The sequence below is a fragment of the Diorhabda carinulata genome, chromosome 4 (genome assembly GCF_026250575.1).
Source record: "Diorhabda carinulata isolate Delta chromosome 4, icDioCari1.1, whole genome shotgun sequence".
NCBI classification, from domain to species: Eukaryota; Metazoa; Arthropoda; class Insecta; order Coleoptera; family Chrysomelidae; genus Diorhabda; species Diorhabda carinulata.
Window position 1 is genome coordinate 31,355,061 of NC_079463.1, and position 20,928 is coordinate 31,375,988.

Here is a 20,928-nt window from a genome sequence, read left to right on the forward strand (position 1 = left end):
GGGGGCGTTTAACCAGGAAAATTTCTTGTTAAATGGACTTCGGGAAAGTTGAAAAGGATTCTTATAAACTGATTCAAGAATCAGGGTTATTAGATATATTATCAGCTCGTGATCGTGGTTGTCATGAAGATTAGACCACTCGTGTCGTGAAGATTATGCAGCACGGGATTCACATTTTTTTGTCTATAAGAAAGCTGTTTATTTTATTTGACTAACCTAACCTAATATAACCAATTGCAAGTGTGTATTATTATGTTATATGGAATTATATTGTTCAGTACCTACCTAAAGTTTAAATGCAATTGAAAGGATTTACAAATTCTGGGTTTTAATTTTTGAATTACCAGCTTCCAAGAAAGTGGATTAGTTAGTAAATTCCAGATAATACTTTTAATGAATCCGTCACGAATTGTGTTATGTACTCGGATTACCTTTTCATTTACCTGAAATATACCCGTTACGAGTTGTAGCGCACCCGAAAAGAGTTATAGACCTGAAATCTTATCACTCATTTGACCGATGTCTTATATTTTAATACATTGTTTTTTTTATTTTGAATTCAGTAGTAGATGTTTAATTTCTTCTTCTTTTAGCCGCTTTCTAGTGGCCTGATTTCGCTCTTTAAATCTGATTGTAGCAAATATTTTCAAATCTATTTTTCTCTTTCATTACTTCTTTCGTTTTTCAATCACGAGGCTTTTTAGTATGACAAGAAAAGAAAATAAAACATTAAAAACTTCATCACTATTCATTATACAACCCCAATTATCTTTTTTATAAGCTTTAATTGAAGAACGATTTAACGTCAATAACCTTTATTTATATTCAACTCTCCGTACAAAATTTTTCAAGATAATTACTGGAAACAAACGTGGATAGGCTTGGAAAATTAGATAAAGTAAAATTTCAATATGGTTTATTGGAATTAAGGGATGATTTCTTTCGCATATAGGTTGACGTACGACCACAATTTTCGAAATACGTTGATTACCTTTGTCAACGTTCATTAATATGAATAATTGCTTTGATAATTGAAAAACGCATTTATAATCAACTGCCATTCAAGTAAAAAATTGAAAATATTTGTTTGTATATTTCGATATTCATGGACTTCGTCTCAGAAGTATCTGACCTGACCTACAGATGGCGGTAGTTGATGAAAAATACCACATTTGAAAGTCCACAATCTATACAACATATGTTTCAAGTTTGAAGACACCACGCTGTTTAGTTTTTGTTTGGCAGCCATCAGTAGTGAACGTTTTCAGTGAATTTGGAATTATGGAAAAAATTGATCATCGTTATGTTATACAATTCTTTTATTCGATAGGCTTTCGCCTAACCAATAAAGAAGCTGAACTAGATACTACTCTGGGTGAGACTGCTCCTTCCTTCTCAACAGTAAAATATCGGGTAGCAAAGTTTAGACGAGACCGTACGATCTGCGAAGACCAGCAACTCAGTGATCGACCAAATGAGGTGATGACGCCAGAAATGTTGAAAAAAACCTCAAAGCGGTATTGAATTATCATCAACTGAAAGTGCGCGAGCTGGCAGACATCCTAGACATTTCAGAAAGTGTGGTACATCACATATTATCTGAAAAACAGCGTCTTGAAGATGTTTGACAATGTTTCACAGAAATAAAGCCAAATTTTTGCGACGTTTCATAACCATGGATGAAACGTGGGTCCATTACTTCACACCCGAAACAAAAGAACAATCAAAACAATGGACTGAAAAGGGAAAACCAGCTCCAAAGAAAGCAAATACCGTTCCATCTGCAGGCAAGTTCATGGCGTCGGTTTTTTCGAAAGTCTATTATGAAAAATTAATGAAATGAAGTTTGAATTGCTACTTCATGCACCCTATTCTCCCTATTGAACTCCCTCGGATTATTTTCTGTTTCCAGAAGTGAAAAAATGATTCGGTGGTCAAATATTTTCCAACAATGAAGAGTTGAATTCTGCAGTTAATGACCATTTTGAGGAGCTTGACGATTATATACTTTTTTCCAAAATTTTTGTGTTTCCTTTGTTGAACAAGGTACTTCTGGGACCATCCTCGTACAACAATATTAGGTAAATGTTTGGAAGTAGGTCTATTCTATTTTTAGTCATAAAAAATTGGAAAATTAATACTTTTAATATGTGTTTTTTTTCATTTTGTTCATTTTTTGATTGATAATAATCATAATAATATTCTATTCACAAGAAAAAAATTTATATACCAACTAAATCATTGTGAAATTTAAGCAACGATACAAAGAAAGCAATCAGGAGAGAGACTTCGTTGACTTTGATAAAACTTTCGACACGATTGAGAGGAACGACATATGGAGGATCCTAAAAAATAGAGGAGTAGACGAAACAATAAAAAAGGATAATAAAAGACTACAACAAAAGCTAAAAGAACAAGACACAGACAACGAGAGAAGAAAAACAATTATGTATACTAAGTCTACTGCCATTCTCACAAAAAAATATAAACAAGAGCTTGTAAATATATACAAAACAAAAAAAATAAATAGATGATTGTGCACTTTTCTCACATTGTAAAGTATTGAGCATTTAGCTAATTCTGAACGTGTAGTAGGTAGATAAAGAAGTGTTCCCATAAAACCGTAGTACTGCAATTTGAAAATTAAAATATTACGATCGAAAGCGTTAGAAAAATCACAAAAGTTATTGCAATGGAGTGATTGTTGTTTAAGCTGGAGTAAACGTTATTTGTAAGGGATCATTTGTGCCTCTGTTACATAAAAATCCAAATTGATGGTTAGTATTTTATATTTAAACAAAAGAGGAGATAAATGAGAAAACAGGAGAAGCTGGAGGACTGTTTGGACATATTCAAAAACTTTCGTGGCAAAGAAAGAGATACCGAAAGGAATAAATACACAAACAACCCCTTGTCCAGCAATTAATAGTTTGAATATTCCATCCCCTACATCGCTTTTAACTATTTTAATTCTCATAATAAACAATCACGACAATGTTGAAAGCACATATGAATGCATGAAAATGTGTATTAAGAAAAAACATTCTCCGTTAATGGCGACCAACTAGTTACGAACAAAACTGAACAACAACGATCCGAAATATATATAAGACACTTAAATGGAATTTATTACAGTCACTCTTTTGTATTACAAAACTTTAAGGCACTCGATGCCACATTATGTGGATCTATGAATTCCTGTTCGGAGTTTATTAATTCACTAACTTCTCCACCAACTACGTAATATTTTTTTAACTAAAAATGGCCGTAGCATAAGGTTTATAGTCCGGTCAAAATAAATATTTCAATTAACAAAAATTCCCACGGAGCTTTACGGTCAAATACAAATTGTTTAACTGAAGATATGTCTGCTTTGTAGATATTTGTATTTCAGATTTTTTTCTATGGGAGGACTTATCAGTTAATTTCCAACCCAATCTTGGGGATTTAGTTAATGGCCAAGTGATTTCTGAGCTTGATGAAGTGTTCAATAGAAATATTTATGAATAGAAGCCGATATGACATCGCATTCTATTGCTAAAGTGAAAGTGATTTCCTTGGAGAGTATTGAAACCGTTTATGGTTTTGGCATCTTTGATAAGCGTATCAACTTTCTTCTAGGTGATAAAAAGCAAATTCAATGTTTTTTTTTAACAATTTTAAACAAAAATTTAAATTACGACTTTGAATATCTTTTTTACCCCACATGGATGCAATACAGTCGATTGTAGTCACGATCTTATAGCACCGCCATGGACTTTTCAGCTGTTCTTTGCACCAATCGACACGAGCTTCACATTGAGCGTAAATCTAGCGAAACACGGTGCCTCGAAGTCACCAAATCCATAACAACACGTACTGAGTACGTTCATCATTAGAAAATGTCATGTCATGATGGCGGTAATGTCATATTTGACATATGTCAATGTTGTCATATCTCAAACCTTAATTAGCAACTCTCAGATCCGAGATCTTTGTTATTTGATAATTATTATTACGTCTAGTTATTTTTAAAAATAACTTTATTTTTCACAATATTAACCTGTTTTGATTAATTTTTTATTGTAAAAAACCATTTTTTTAAAACAAATTTCTTGTACATCGAATAATTAACCGTTCTCAAAATACTTTTGACTTGTTGATACTGAAATTTGACTTACGAAACTCATCCACATAACCGCTGAATTTATTAACCGGAAATGACGTTTTGACGAGCTTTGTTTATGACGAAATTAAACAAAGGTATTCAAAAGATGTATGTTATTATTTAATTTCGCATAAAGCCTTTATTAAAGTTTTCATATAAAATTCAATTGTAACTTTAAATTGATATTTTCATTAGCAATAAACGCCAGCTACAAAGCAACCATTTTATGCAACAACATTGTTTGTTTACTTGATATTAGGATGGGCGAAAGACGTACAATTGAGACAAGTAAATATAATAATATAGTATTGTGTATTAATATTTCTGATCTGTTTCTAAATGTTCTTGAATTTAGGTCTGTTTCTTTCCTTGATGTAATAGTAATAATTTTTCAAAAATATGGATTATTTTATTAAAAATCTTGGCTGAACGGCAAGCAAGAACGAGACCACTGATACTTGAAATATTGTCAGTTGATATAACAGTTTCCGATTTGATCCCTTTTATTTCCTTCTCTATATTATACGCGACATTATGGGTAACATTCATCCTTTTGCGGATTCGCCCGAACGAAATGCCCTTTTTTCCTTATTACTTTAATCATAGGAACCATTTGGTACAATTCATCAGACTCTTTTGATATATTGGAAAGAGTAATCCTATTTTATCTTTCCAATGGCACGACCGGAGTGAAAATAAAAATGTAAAGAAAATATTGGAATTGCCTTCTCTTCTCGCATTCTTGGGAAATATTCTTTGGCCGTAATTGATGCCCTTTATATTTCGAGATATGTGGATTAAAGTGAATCATTTTTCAGGATATTTTTTATTAACAAATAGGCACTGACAAATTTTATAAGTTAAGTTAATGAAGTGTGAAAATCAGGAAAGTAGCAATAGAAATAAACTAAATCAGAACTGTAACTGTAAGTTTTTCAGATAGATGGAAGAGAATACAAATAAACTTGATCAGCTGATAACTAGAATTATGACGTGCCTAAAAACTATATTAATTGATGCAGCATCGAATTTCAGGAAGATTTGGAACCACCCAGCTTTTAACAAAACCTCAATGTGCATTTGGAATTCCTCGCTGCTCGCGGATGAAAACTAAGATCCACATCATCTGCAATATCCTAGGATCTGAACTAGTGGAAGATCCTTGCTTAAAAACGGCAACGTATGGTAAATTATGGAGAAATTTCGTAGGTTATGGCAAAGGCGTCCAAGGAATTAACCAAGACGAAGTCTATCCACTATTAGTTCTAGTAGCATCAAAGTTTAACGTTTCTTCTTCCTCATTTTATAGATATTATGTTCGTTTAGTTAGAATCCATGACTATTTTGAAGATCAAGTCAGCGATTTATCATCCCTCTTAGTCTACAGCCATTATTTTTACATGATCTTCTTTTACATCCTTTCCGAAGATGACTTGTGATTATCTGCCTCTTATATAGACTCTGATGAAGATCTATAAACGTTGACGAAAACTGCGACACGAATTAACCTATATTTAAGTGGAACTTCGAGTAGAGATGTGTAAACAACTCCTTGCCTTGTATAAATGGATTTACTTGGTGGTATCAATACCAAGAGGTGGACAACTTAGTTGAATGAAAGCGGATCCTCTCACAACAACACATGCTAAGCTCCATACTGCGAAAGTTACGATGAACTTGATGGTATTGAACTCTTACTACAATCACCATTTAGCCCGAACCTTGTACCGTTTATTAATCAAGATCCATGGTGTAAGTTGGATAAAATTTGAATATAGAGGAAATGTTGAGATTGCAGTGTGACGATTACTTGCATTTAAGTTCTACAAGAGGTTACAAAGAGGTTACTAAACGTTGGGTTACACCATGAGGAAAACAAAGTGAACAGTGGAAACGATCATTCATAATCAGCTGGAATGGATACTAAGACTTCCCTGACTCAGTTGCGTGCTCCAATATCTTCTATCTCGAATTATCGAGTGCCAATTGCTTATTGGTTACTGTTTACGTTAATTTTTGTATTGTACTATATACAAGATGGAAATAATTGTTTGTTATCAGAGTAAACGATTGATTTTTTTGATCGTTACATTCTGAAGTAACAGGATTGTAACAAACAAGAGATTATGCAAAAACAACCAAACTGCAGCATAAAAGAGAAACCAAAAACGATTAGCCGAATTCAATTAGCTTCGTTCGCATAAACCAAATTCCGTTTTAGTCGGTTTGCGTTGAAGCCGATTTTACTTCATCTTTTTTTTATCCTCACTAACAATAACATGACACTAATTTTTATTAATAGTTTTTCTAGCATTCTTTCCTTTCAGAATCATATAAGTTTCGACTTTTACATCTTGATGATTCACGAGAGATTGTGGATAGAAGTTTCGTCCTTTCCACAACAGACTCTTCACAAAAAATTCTCTGTTACATCTTCAGATGTCCCGACACGACTTTTATTAACCTACGAATGTTGCTGTTGCCCAAATTATTACATTCCCAGCCTGTATTGGCCCCTTTTTCTATTGTTCTGTAGCTGATACCACAAAAAAGATTCAGGTCCCTACTTTATCGAGCCTGTTAGTTATTTCATGTCCTTCCACTCCATTGTGTCTGGGAATTCATTGCTGGATAACTTTATTTTCCTTGTCTAGCTTATCTGGTTTGGATTCGAGACCGCACTGCAGGAAATTAGGTAGGATGGTGGATGGTAGATACCTGCCTGAGTCCCAATACCATCTAACTCCCTGAAACCACTCTAGGGACTCACCCATAACAGTCTTGGTGCCATTTTAGAACCAGCAGATCCATTGAGGATCTATTGACAGGGGCATTATTTCTACTAGGCAGTCAGTTGGATTCTGGATTCAATTTTCTGCGTCCAGGATGTATTCACCTTCCACCATCCACATTTCCCATACAACCTCCTAGCGATCATCTAGCATCCTGCAGTGCGGCCTTACCTCAATGGTTGCTGTACGACAGAATGATGATCTTCCGTTCTCACTCTCAAAAAAAAACAGATTAATTAGCCGCGATTAGCGAAACCACCAAATCTGGATAATAGTGATCGATACATATGAATTGGTTGTGACAAAAAATATGTAGGACAGACTAAGAGATCCGTTAAAGTTCGTTGTAAAGAGCACAAAGCTCATATTAAATATGGACGTACCGAAAAATAGAGTACGCTGCAAGTCATTGGTAAAAAAAGTATTCAATCTAGAAATTAAAAAAAAATTGACAGGCTTGTATGAAAAATTCTATTTTTCCGAAGCCATTTGAAATATCGATTTTTTTTACATGAATCGATTAAGAAAGCGTGTGTCTAAGTGACTGCTGATATTGAATTCTTTCAGTTTCCTATTTGTAATAAACATACAGGGATATGAAGGTTTTCGTAGTGACAAAATTAAACATCAAAGTGTACTAACTCTAATATATTTCCGAGGTTTCGTCTGGGAATTAGTTAATTAAGAATTGCGGCGTATTAAATTTCGTTGATTATTTTAGAAAAAATTAAATTCAACTATTTCAAATAGCGATATTCAAATTGACGAGGATAGAAATATTTCTATCAAGCTTTGTAATTCGGGTTCGGTTCAAAACGTTCTACGACGTTGTCCGATGCCTAATTGGCACCTTTTCCTGTCGCTCATCGTTCAGATCTTTCTTATTTTATGCATCCATGATAACCTTAGTTTTCCTCTTTTCCAGTTTTCTTTTGCACAGTACCAAATCAACTGTTTTTCCTCTGGCTCGGTCGACAAGAATCAATGAGCGTTTCCCAGGATTTTTCGTTATATAGATGTCTACCCAACGTCTGACACTTTTTACCAACATTTGACAACTTTTTTAATAGGAAATCGGAGGAGGAACGTTAATAATATTATAGAAAAATTACAACAGCTTTTTCGTCATTACAAAAACGGTTCTAGAAATTCCAACTTGGTCAGAATGTTGAATAATAATTTCCAAAGGAAAATTCTAATTTTTCGAATTGAAATAATTGAATTGAAAAAAGTAATCTCCCATACTAAACTTAATGAAACCAGTAGTCAATTAACTGGGAGCTGGAAAAACACGCAACAACTATTAATTATTGATTAATGCTAATGGAGCTTGCGAAATATTATCTTAATATTATCATCGGTTTCCTACATAAATATGAAGCTTCTTGCATGCACATGAAGATCTAACATACAAAATGGATAAAAATAATAATAAAAACGATTTTACATCCACTTTATTAATAATATTTCATTTAATTGTGAATGTACAGGATATAGAGTCTGCATTGTAGTGTGGTAGAAAAATTCGGCTCGTGGAAAAAAGTTTAGCGTTGTTTCCAAAAAAAATTTGTCAATTTTGTCAAATTTCCATTGATTTGAAGCTTTTTCAGTACTGAAATGGTGAAATGTCGGAAAGGTACAAGATTATGAATCACCAAAAAGTACTTTACGTCTTTACTATACTTTATGGTTATTGAAAAACATCATTTAGCCTCTGATTGTATCATGGGAGTTGTTCTTTATAAAATATGTGAAAATAGAAATATGCAGCAATACTCTCCAAGAAGAATAAATGAATATCATGGAAAATTATTAAATAGACACAAAAGAGGAGGTAGAAAAGGAAAAGGAATAGAGCGAATTCAATTTATAAAAGAATGATTGGCTTGATAAGATGATAGAGAGATAGAGAAAAACTTAACGAGAAAGAAAAATCAAAGAAAATAAAGAAATAATGTTAACAGAGGAAGAAGATGACGAAGAAAACTCCAGAATGATAAAGCCCCAACAGAAGATGGAATAGAACCTCAATTTCTTAAATATGTTGGAGAAAAACCAAATAAACATATTCATTAACTAATAGAGCAGATATGGAAACAAAACAAAAACCCAGACGAGTAGAGCACAGGCTTATGAGAATTATAGAGCCAGAACTAGGGGAAGAAGATAAACTATGGACGCAATCCTCTAGACCAAATAATAGACAGTGGAATATAAAAGAGAAATACATGAATAATACAAAATAACAGTGACATTAGTGAGATTCAAGAAACAACAGAAAAGACACACACAAATAAAGGAGTCAAAAAGGGAGTCCCAATATCACCAACGCTACCAGAGACAGGATAAAGGAAAGGAGGCAAAAAGGCTATCAAGCATATGGAAGAAACAGAAACAAAAACCTATTAAAAAACAAGAACATAACCAAAAAAAAAATGAGACCAGTAATAATGCGACAGAAGCAACAGTAATCAACAAAAGAGAAGAATAACTTGAAAGAACCGACAAAGAGTTAATGAGAACTATAACAGGTCCAAACACAACACAAGAGGGAGAAAGGAGAGCAAAGAAAGAAGGAAAATATAGTGAGATACATAAAGGCACAAAGTCTCAACTGAGCGGACATATAATGAGAAGAAAACCAATTGAAATGATCAAAAGAATAACGCAATGGACCCCATTGTGACCAAGGAGGAAAGGCGGGCCGAAAAAGACTTGGAGAAACGAAATAGAGGAGGATATAAGTGCACTTAATATGGACAATTGGAGGGTAAAATGCCGGAACCGAAAGGAATGGAAAATATTTAAAAAAGCAGCCAAGACAAACGATAAAGAAAATAAAAATTAGAAAACGAAGAGTAATCCACGTCAAAAAAAAAGAATTTTAAAGCGCTATAAGCGATAGAAAATAATCCAAAAGATTGAAAGACTTGATGATGATGACTCTCTACAGTTTGCTGTACATAAAATGGATGCAACCACTAAATGGTGCTTAAAATTCGATCAATCCCATAATGTAAAATGATTTGACAATTTTTTTTCGATGGCTGGCATTTACAAGGATGGGTTGTGATGAGAAAATTGTCAAAAATTCTGATCATTAAATGGTCGACGAACAGAGATGGCTGCATTAGAGACTGTGTTATTGGAAATATATTTTTATATTTCATGTAGAGATGTCCTCTCTTCATATAAATAACGTTGATGATCCTAATGATGAGGTTCCAATGAGTTATAACGCCATGGAATGTACTTTACAATCTTCCACTCCATTTCGAAACAAAAACAAGTTCTTGCGTAGCACATTTAGACATAATTTAACTATCTAAGGAAAATTTTCTTAGTGGAGATTCGTTTAGAATTGAGAATTGACCGTTCTACGTTGCTCTAACGTTGACGAATTTGTCCAGTTATTTCGAAAAAAAAAATATGACAATCATTTGCTTCGAAGTTCTTCGTGGGCGAACAACTTTTGTTGAAATTGGTTCGTGTTCTCGGACGCATACAGTCGATTGTTTTTTAATTTCAAGAGATAAAATGTCAAGCTTTACATCTGTCGCATATTTATGGTACCTAATTGTTTTAACGTACACTTAACTTTTCTCCGTATATTTTTATTATCACATTTTTCCGCTTGTTTAATAACTGTAAGCGGTTACTTATCAAAATTTATACTGAAAAACGTTTGAATATTTTATTTTGTTATCAGCAGATATAGAAAAAGAACTCTGACTCCGGAGGTAATAAATTGTCGCTTCCCCCGGAGTATATGAAGCTACTTTCCTGGGAGAGGAACGCATCGTGTATAACAAAAGATGAAGCAGAATTAAATGTAGTGCCTCCACCTCGTTTTCTTATTATTCATCCACCATTTTGAATTGTATTGGCGTTATCAGAGAGCTGCAGGCATTTGATAACGTTCCGAAATGTACTTTCTAGCATTGTTGTATATTTTCGTTTGGATTCCTCGGGGAATCCCGAAAACATTTATAATGATTTCCCTCCTATTGTAGAAAAGAAGGACTTCATCTTCGTTATCCTTTATATACTTTCCTCGAAATTGTACAATATTTTAGGTATGGGAATCATTTTATACGAGGAGATATGTTTTGCTTCATAAAAGTCGAATTTAGTTCGAACTAAACGATAAACGGGAAAAGAGGTGTGGAAGGAAAAGGTTTAACGGTATATTCGTATTCAAATTTCGTCTCTCGTATACAATGAATGGTACAGACACGCTTAATATCGGCGATAAGGTGGAATTTTAATAAAAACTCTACCGCTGATCATCGGAGAAGTATCATTGTAGTTATGAGTCCTGATGGGACTAGTGAAGCGTTCAATTTTATTCACGTCACATCAAACCGAAATTGACTTTCTATCCAACCAACCGATAAAATGCGCGCAGGGCCCGTTGCTCGAAATTTTAAAATTTCTTTAAATAAATATTTCAATACAAAGAAAAACAAAAAAAATTCGGAAATAAGTGATGAACATATCCTTTATCATGGGTTGAATTGACCCAGGTCATTTTTGGGGAGATGTTTTTAGTTTTTTAATCCAAGAACCCATGGACAGCATTAAGTATTCCACCAAATATCTAATAAACATCTAGTTTCACAAAGTATTAAGATTGTTCCTTCTTCAGATTCATGGTCAATTGAATCTAGATCAATTTTTTTGTCGTCAATATTATTAATCTCTTAGTACCAGTGAATAAAATCGATCTTAGACGTACTAAATGATAAATCTTCTTGGCCTTCTTTATCGTTTCATTTCGCACGATTCCTGACCTTGTTTTTAACTTTTATCCTCTATAGAATGGAAGTGAAGACAAAATGATAATAATAAAAATGAGAAAATAAACATTGACGAAATCTATTAAAGTAAAGACACAGAATAGATAGTGGCCTCTTTTGAATACCTGGGAGTCGGCAAATCAAATAAACTATGCTCTAAATAAAACAATTTTTGGGAAAAAAGAAAGGTAAAACGAAGATGGACGGGATGAGAAATGAGGTAATTATAGAAAAGGAACCAATATTGACATAAGCAAAAAGATATAAGAGAAAAGGAAAAGAAAACTTGTACAAGTAACACAGGAAGGGTCCAGAAATGAAATGAAAGAAAATGTTTTACAAAAAAAGAAGAAGAAAGTCTTGTTCCACATCTAACCAACTTCTTCTAGGGCGTCCAGTCCCTCTTCTCTTTCTTCATAGACCTTCTTTGTTGCTGTTTTTCCATTTATTTCCTTCAGATATCGACAATTCTTTAATCCCCTTTAAACAAAAGTATTACTAGTTGCCTATTACTAAGAAACTATTAGTTGGAGTTGGTATTCTACCCAAGAATCTTTTTTTTTTTAGTAACAATAATTGAAAATTTGTTAAAAACATCAATCTTTAACCAAATAAACGTATTATATGTTTTGTTAATCCTCGTATAAGTAGTCGATGTTCGAAACAGACCAGGCGGGTGTCGGTAAAAAAAGAAGAATAACCTGCAAGTTTGATTTCATTGCTGATGACGTATTATAAATTATAACTTACTTGCCGGTAAAAGTTGGAACATTTATAAGAAGTCGTCTGGTCCAAAGGACGATCTTATTGTCCATTAAAACAGTGGTTTTGTTTTTCAGTAGCCCAAAACCACATTCCATTAACATAAATTCCCACTAAGACTATAAATTTATATGCTGACTAAAGCACTAACTTTTTACGGGAATAACGTTCGGTTAAAAGAAAAGTCTAGATTTAGCAGTTGGTTAAATACACAATGTAAACCGAAAAGAATAAGAAAGATCAACGTAAATGGACCGGTAACTAATAAGCTCCGTCTATATTCCGAATTTTTATTTCTGTTTCCTTTTCAAAGAATTTCATTTGAACGTGAAATTTCTGATATAAATGAATAAAACTATAATGAACACACTGTACGAGTTATTACTATCAATGTCCTGTTCACAATGCGGAATCTCCTTTTCGACTTTTAGTGATATTCATAATGAACACACTGTTTAAGCTACCACTACACCAACACTCAAAAGTACACTGTCTGACGCGCGTTTCGATAACCAAGTTATCGTCTTCAGAGACTAAAGTAAACTGTTTACCTTCGGTCGCGTCAAACATTGTAATTGTGAGTGTTGGTGTAGTTGTAGTATAAATAGTGTGTTCACTATCACTTAAACAAAACTAACAAAATAATTACATAATATATTGATTTGCTTTAATCAGAATGTGCTTTAAAATTTCTTCCATTTCGGGAAAAACTTCCTTCGTTACTAATTCCTTTGTTCCAATATTGTTGAGCTATCAATTTATTGAGCAATTTATCCAATTTATAGAGCTACTCCTACTACATCCTGCTAATCTATGAATCGATGGTCAGTCGTGTTTCTTTATTTTCATTGTCGTTTCTGTTAATCAGTTTATCATGATGTAATCTTCCAGCTTTCTCATCGAGGTACGTCTTCTTCTTCTCGAATCTTCCAACGTTGTAGTTCACGGCTTTTAATCAAAATGTGCTTCAAAATTTCTTTCATTTTGGGAAAAACTCCCTTCGTTACTTCCAATAGAATCGTCAGTTATCTTTTTTGTTCTCTCACTTTCTAATTCCTTCGTTTCAATGTTATTTAGCTCTCATCTTCTTTTCTTCGTAAAAGTCCTACACACTTCAATCATTTTTCTTCTGTTTTAATGTTCTCGTTGTTATTTTCCGCAGTTTCTAGAAATAGATCCAATTTATAGAGATACTCCTACTACATCCTGCTAATCTATGAATCGATGGTCAGTCGTGTTTCTTTATTTTCATAGTCGTTTCTGTTAATCAGTTTATCATGGTGTAATCTTCCAGCTTCCTCATCGAGGTACGTCTTCTTCTTCTCGAATCTTCCAACGTTGTAGTTCACGGCTTTTAATCAAAATGTGCTTCAAAATTTCTTTCTTTTGGGAAAAACTCCCTTCGTTACTTCCAATAGAATCGTCAGTTATCTTTTTTGTTCTCTCACTTTCTAATTCCTTCGTTTCAATGTTATTTAGCTCTCATCTTCTTTTCTTCGTAAAAGTCCTACACACTTCAATCATTTTTCTTCTGTTTTAATGTTCTCGTTGTTATTTTCCGCAGTTTCTAGAAATAGATCCAATTTATAGAGATGCTCCTACTACATCCTGCTAATCTATGAATCGATGGTCAGTCGTGTTTCTTTATTTTCATTGTCGTTTCTGTTAATCAGTTTATCATGATGTAATCTTCCAGCTTCCTCATCGAGGTACGTCTTCTTCTTCTCGAAACTTCCAACGCTGTAGTTCATAGCTTCTGAATTTGATTCTAGCCCAACTCTCGAAGAGTCTACTGGGTCTTGTTGTGACAAAAGACGATTACTTTTGAATCAGGCTGATGTTCTATTCGAATTGCAACTTTTTCCAATCACTCTTGGCAGAGTATTCACAAGAGATATATGCGACTTTCGTTTTCCTAGTCGGGGGTAGTCTAGAATGATTTTTCGCACCATTTTGTGCCATACTCCACAATTTTCTAAAACTTTAGCTGTATCATTCATGTTGGAAAGTCGATTCGTTTAAAAAATCTTTCGAATGAGTAACTTAACATTTTTGTGTCTGACATAATGAAACCAAATATCATCTATCAATGCTTCAAAAAGAGTTTTATTTGCTGCACCTTCTATTTGAAACTCCATTTTAGGTTTGTTGCCTAAAATCACTAAACAGATCATCGTGGAGCTTGGGCTAAGGGCTAAAGGCTTAGTCGACGAGGTGCTCCAGGTTATGATAGATAGAATTATTGTATATAGTTCGGATATTGAGCTTGATCCTAAATCTTTTGTTCTTCAGATAGCTGCACGTTAGCTTCGAGGTTGTTTTAGCTGGAATATGCAGCATTTCGTACCAAACGAGAACGAAGGCTTTCCTGGTATTCTGGTAGGTTTCCTGTTGAATCATGGATGGCTTATTCAACTATCTTTACGATTTTGTTTTAGACACTTCATTGGTATTTAAATCCCTCTCATTCTACCATACTTTTTTTCAATGTTTTTCAATTTGTATTATGTAAATATGTGTGTTTTACCTACTGATGCCAACATCATACGAAATTGGAACAATTTAGAAGAAAAATTTATGTACCTAACCTATACAGAAATAGCATTTAAATTTTGTATTCATAATGTTCCGTTTTATTAACATTCCATAAAGATTTATTAGATAATATGTAAGTAGTAACTTGGAACACACATGTTGCGACTGGATTCAGAATGAGAAACATCATAAACGGAACGTTAGGGCAAAGAAATTCGATATTTTTTATTAGGCAAAACCTATTGAACGGTATTACGAAGAAAAACATGTTTTTTCCTTCACAAAACTATTCATCAACAAATTTAGAACTTTGAAGAGTTTGTGATTTTCTTCACTGTCTTCGTATCGCTGCGATTACAATGTTTTAAGCCCGTTTTTGTTTTTTTTCCACCATCTAGTTACTTTTTTATTGTCACCAGCTCTGGTAATGTCACATACTTCCTTAACTGTGTCTAGAATTATTTATTTCAACTGACAGAGAAGAATAAACCTTTGCTGAACTACTGCCACGAGATTTGTACATTGAAATATATTTAAATAATATATAATTTTATGAAATTCTTCTTGTATTATCCTTATGCCTTCCAGTGTATCGATGTGTCCTTTTGCATTTATTTATTCCATGCTTGTCCAACGTTCTGTATCTGATCTGCCTTCTTCTTCTTCTTCTTAGTGTTTCTATCTGCACATCACTATATTTGAAAGATCTTTTTCAACATGTATAAATATTGAATCGAATTAGTATCGTAAAAGTTTGTATCTAAATGAGACGACGCTGGAAAAAAGTTTGTGGGTCTTCATGCTAAGTTTAGCGAGTAAACGATTTCGACGTCGCGTTTTGGTTACGACGTTCGGCGTCTTGCTGTCTTAACTTATGCACTTTCTACGACCACACACATAGATCTTTTGAAAACTCGTTGTCACCTGCCACCGGAAATATATTTATTAATACGTTACTATGCATACAATTTGTTTCAAAATCGCTCACTTTGTTTAGGTTATTTCATTGGTTCCAAAACTTTTTTATTCCTTGAACACTTTCAAAATTCTGAAGGATCCAGTGGACAACAAATTATCAATATTTGGTTTGAGTTTTGTAAGGAATAGCCGCAAATCTTCCCGTTCAATGATGTTCAATCTGCTCCTTTCTGTTGTTAATAAGTTAGTAACGATCCTAAACCTTTCTTCGATACTTTATGACGAGGTAAACACAATTAACCACATCGCAGGACATTTTTTGGATATTTGTACCAAAATTTAGGATACCCTCTTTTAAATTTCACTTTCAGCTTCCTCATTAGTGCTAAGCTCCTCTTTCAATAGCACATTCTCCACTTCCATTACATCAAATGGATTTATGATCCATGGTTGTATGCCCATATCTTTCAAATATTTTGAAATCATCATGCAAAGTAGTTTAAAGACTGTGAAAATTCACGGCGTCGACCAATATTCTCCTTCAAAAATTTCAATTTACCAAAAAAGAGCTGAAATAGTTGTGGTCATTAAATTTAAAATGCTTTAAAATTGATCAAGTTTTATTTTAAATCGGGATCTTTACTTTCCAGAAACTCTAAAACTGAATACGTAAATAAACTCTTTATAAACATGCACGTTTCGATAACCAACGGCATCAGCAATCGTTGGAAGTCTTCATCGTGGCTTCTGATTTTGTAAACTACGTTAATCACTCAAATTTTTCGCTGCTAGATGTTGTTGCTAGATAATACAGTGAATTGCAGTTACCACCATGCTAATCAGAGCTCATTTTATCAATACGTCTTTGTACAATGTTGTTACTCAAAGGAATTCTTTTGAGTTTATCAAATGAAGATTCTTTCAGAACAGTTTTTACAACGTCTTCAACAGCAGGTAAAATTAACTGTTTTCTAATGGTGTGCGGCTTTCCAGATTTTGCTATAAGTAATCAGATATTGTAAAATGCCATCATCGTTGCTTTCAGACGTTGAAGCGAACATACTGTGCTCGGTGAATCCACCTAGACCACTTCGAGAATCGCGGGCTGAGTTTATACTCGCTGTATTATAATTAAATTTACAAACATACAAATGAAAAAAAATTATTATGTTCTCAACAAACTAATTGCGTAATTTAGAATCTAATTGGATCTCGAGGAAAATTATCTATCTAGTTATAGATAATGGAATATATTGTGATATTACAATACGCCAAGGGATATTATTGTAATATTAATTATGGTTGATATAACTAATTAATACGTTCAATCATAGTATGTTCGTAAATTCAATAGTAAAAATATCTCTAACTAAAACATATCAATATCCCTTACATTTATGAAACCTAACCTAACTTAACGTAACTAACTATAAACCAGAGTGGAGTCCGATAATTCATAGACGTTGTTTTATTTTTTAGTATTAAAAATAAACCAATTCAACTAAAATTAATTATTAATTACTAGTATTGACATTGACATTGACATTGATATTGACATTGACATTGACATTGACATTGACATTGACATTGACATTGACATTGACATTGACATTGACATTGACATTGACATTGACATTGACATTGACATTGACATTGACATTGACATTGACATTGACATTGACATTGACATTGACATTGACATTGACATTGACATTGACATTGACATTGACATTGACATTGACATAGAGATGACGCCACAATTACAAACTTAGGTTATGAACCTTCAAAATATCGCTCCTAATGATCTGAATCGATAGTTATAGGGGTGCTTGCAAAACAACTTTATTTATTTTTGAAAAATGGAGAAAATTGTTTATATTTATAAACCATTGTTTTGGGTGTCGAATTTGGTACCAGAAAATAGTTTTATGGCTCGTTTTCAAGAAGATACGAGGTTGGTTCAAATATAAACCGGGAATTTAATGTCGTAAAAATGACTGTACTAGATGTTAGACCGGTCTGTCACTAAGCGTAGAGAACATCCGGGACAGCATAACCTCGCTTTTTCTTGTACTTATAGCCATGAGTGTGAAGGATGTACCAGTGTTCGTTGTACCGTTTTCGGTCAAAGACAATTCGGGGATTAGTGCCTCTCCAATACTCCAAGGAAAGAAGTAATTGGAATTGAAGATTTAAAATTGTGAAATAAGTTTGGTATATCGTTTCTTATCATAAACTGACTCATTTTCACTTTCAGAGCGCTTTATAATATTAAACTATCTCTTACTACAGAAAAGATTTGAATAATAGTTTGTTTTCACACTCTCCATACGTACCTTTCATGTATTTACCTATTACTCTTTGTAAACAAATTTTTGAACAAGATTTCTAACCAATTAATAGCATTGGGCCGACTTGAATCTTCATATACTTGTGGAAGATCATTGAGAATACAATAAACTTCATAAATATTTCCAAAGATACTCATCAGGTTCATCAGAATCTCATAAAAATAAAAACTACTACTGGAGGAGGTTTTTTCTCCAGTAATAAACACCCAACCATTTAGAATGTACTGAAAGTGGTAAACGATGATCCGGTCTTGAAACACTTTAAGAAAAAAACTTTTTAACCCAAAAAAATAGACCTTTCGAAAGGTAAAAGAACGAAGACGACTCAGTTACTTCAAAATTTCAGACAATTTGGGTGCCAAGACTTTTGAATTCTGAGAAGAAATTCAAGGAAGGGTAGAATTTATTGCGCCAAAGATTCACAGTCGAGACTTGGGTACACCACTATATTCCGAAGAGTAGATGCACGTCTATGGAGTAGAGGAAGGAAGAGGAAATGGCATCCGAAAGCTTCCGGAGAGCTGACAAAAGTGTATAGAGTATGACTAAAACTATCTAGAAATACTGTTAAAATTATCAGGTCTGTAACTTCATAAGACAATTTCTTATATCAAAATTTCGGTTTATATTTGAACCGCCCTCGTATTTGATTTCTATTTTCACAGAAAAGAAAATACCGCAGACGTTACAAAAATTTGGTTATGTTGCCCAAATTTAACGAATTACTTTCACACCCGACCTATTCTCTAGTGATTTTACTTTCTAGAAAGGCATAAAAAAAGTACATTATGAGCTTTTCTCGAATAATAAACACAACCCTATCCGAGGAATAGTGGTGACTACATCAATTTTGATATTTTCATACAACAGCCGTCAAATTTTGAGTCCGTTTCGTCCAATAACAACCTTTTTTAGACTGTATAAAAATGATATATAATTATTTTGAATGAATGTTATTATAAAAACGAATAACTACACAATTACACCCTGTATATTTATATTTTTTGTTGACATTGAATATTCATATTCTATTAATAACTGATTTTCGTATAGTAAGGGAAAACTATTATGCCACAACTATTATTTCTCTATAAATTGAAGTATTACCAAACTGTTTAATATCAAGTAAATAATACATCACATTATCATGAATCATACGAAATAGATTGAGGTTATGTTTAACTTTGTACACATACGCTTTAGAAGAAAAAACATTATACAATGATCTTAACACTCAACGGAAAGACTTTTAAACATATATTAGAAGGGAAATCTATGTGTTACGCATGCACATCAATACAATCAGCACTAAATGATTATACACACTATATTGATGTCCAACTTCACCATTGTTTCAATGTATAATATAACTAATCTTTTATTTTAATTTAGATAGAGTCTCTATTCACAATTATATGATATCTTCAAAATTTGCATCTTCAACATGAATCAAAACCAGATACGAATGCACATGTTTAAATACTGAATCTTTTATTAATTGAACGAGCTAAACGAAAAATGTATTTGCAAATAACGGCTACATCAACTCTTAAGAAAGTAATTGATAATTAAACTTACCTGTGCATCGTAAACATATTGGAAACGACGTGTGAGTGACCGTATTTTTCACAAATATTACTAATAAAACAAACATACGAAAATAAAAGCACAACACAACACCTAAACAAAAGTTTTTATAAAAAAAATGGCGTGGCAGTGTTGCCACTTGCATGGTACAAAGTACAAAATATGTTTATAGATTAGCTGGTTTTACTCATGAAACATATTAATTGGGACTTTAGCAGTATACTTAAAAGATACCTAAAAATATTCGATTCCAGAAAACCCCATTTTGGGATAAATCATTGGTAATTAAAATCCTCAAGAAACGAGTTGCTTTCCATAATTTGGCAACGTGATTTGGCAATTTGATGTATTGGGACAAATGGAATGACAAACTAAGACATTCGTCCAGCTCATTATATTCTAATAATAATAAAAATAAATGAGCTGATCTGAGTTATTTCAGTAAAACAAAGGTTGGTGCTGAATCGATAAGTGGGGACGTAAATATCTCAATTCATCTGATTTGAGTAAAATTAAATTTGACGTAGAATTAAATGAGCTACACTGGAATAAGTTCAAATTATCTGAGATTGTATGCAAGAGAAACGCTGTAAATGATGTGATACATTCTTGCGCATGCGTATTATCATCCACAACCAATATCTTTAATACAGTTTCTCTATGATATGATATACATTTTAACCTCACAATTGTTGATGGGAAAAACATATATGTAAGACTTCTATATTGCCACTTTAAATGGGAAGGAATGTCCCACTATTAAAGTGCTGACAGTATACTATTTTCTCTCTAGTTCCAGATACCTCGTTCAGGTTGCGCATGCTTGAGAATGCGCAGAATCGAATTGGAACCTCGGAGGATAGAGAAAGCGTTATCATTTTTTCTTCCTTAGTCGGAACTGTTCATATAGGAGTATTACATATTTCTCAATAATTGTTATATTATCTATTCGATTCATAGTACAACAAAATTAATCTTTAGTACTATGATTTTCATGATTTGACAGTTTATAGAGCTACGACCGTTATTCAAACGGT

At 33.1% G+C, this 20,928-nt stretch overlaps 1 protein-coding gene across 1 annotated transcript in view; it reads right to left on the reverse strand.

Annotated features, from left to right (window-relative positions):
• LOC130893058 (facilitated trehalose transporter Tret1-like) overlaps nt 1-19,982 on the reverse strand; it is a 62,445-nt gene extending 42,463 nt beyond the window's left edge. The window contains exon 1 of the mRNA XM_057798828.1: nt 19,883-19,982. The gene's annotated coding sequence lies outside the window, so the exon portion shown is untranslated. The remainder of the gene's footprint in view (nt 1-19,882) is intronic.
• Between the last annotated feature and the right edge of the window lie 946 nt (nt 19,983-20,928).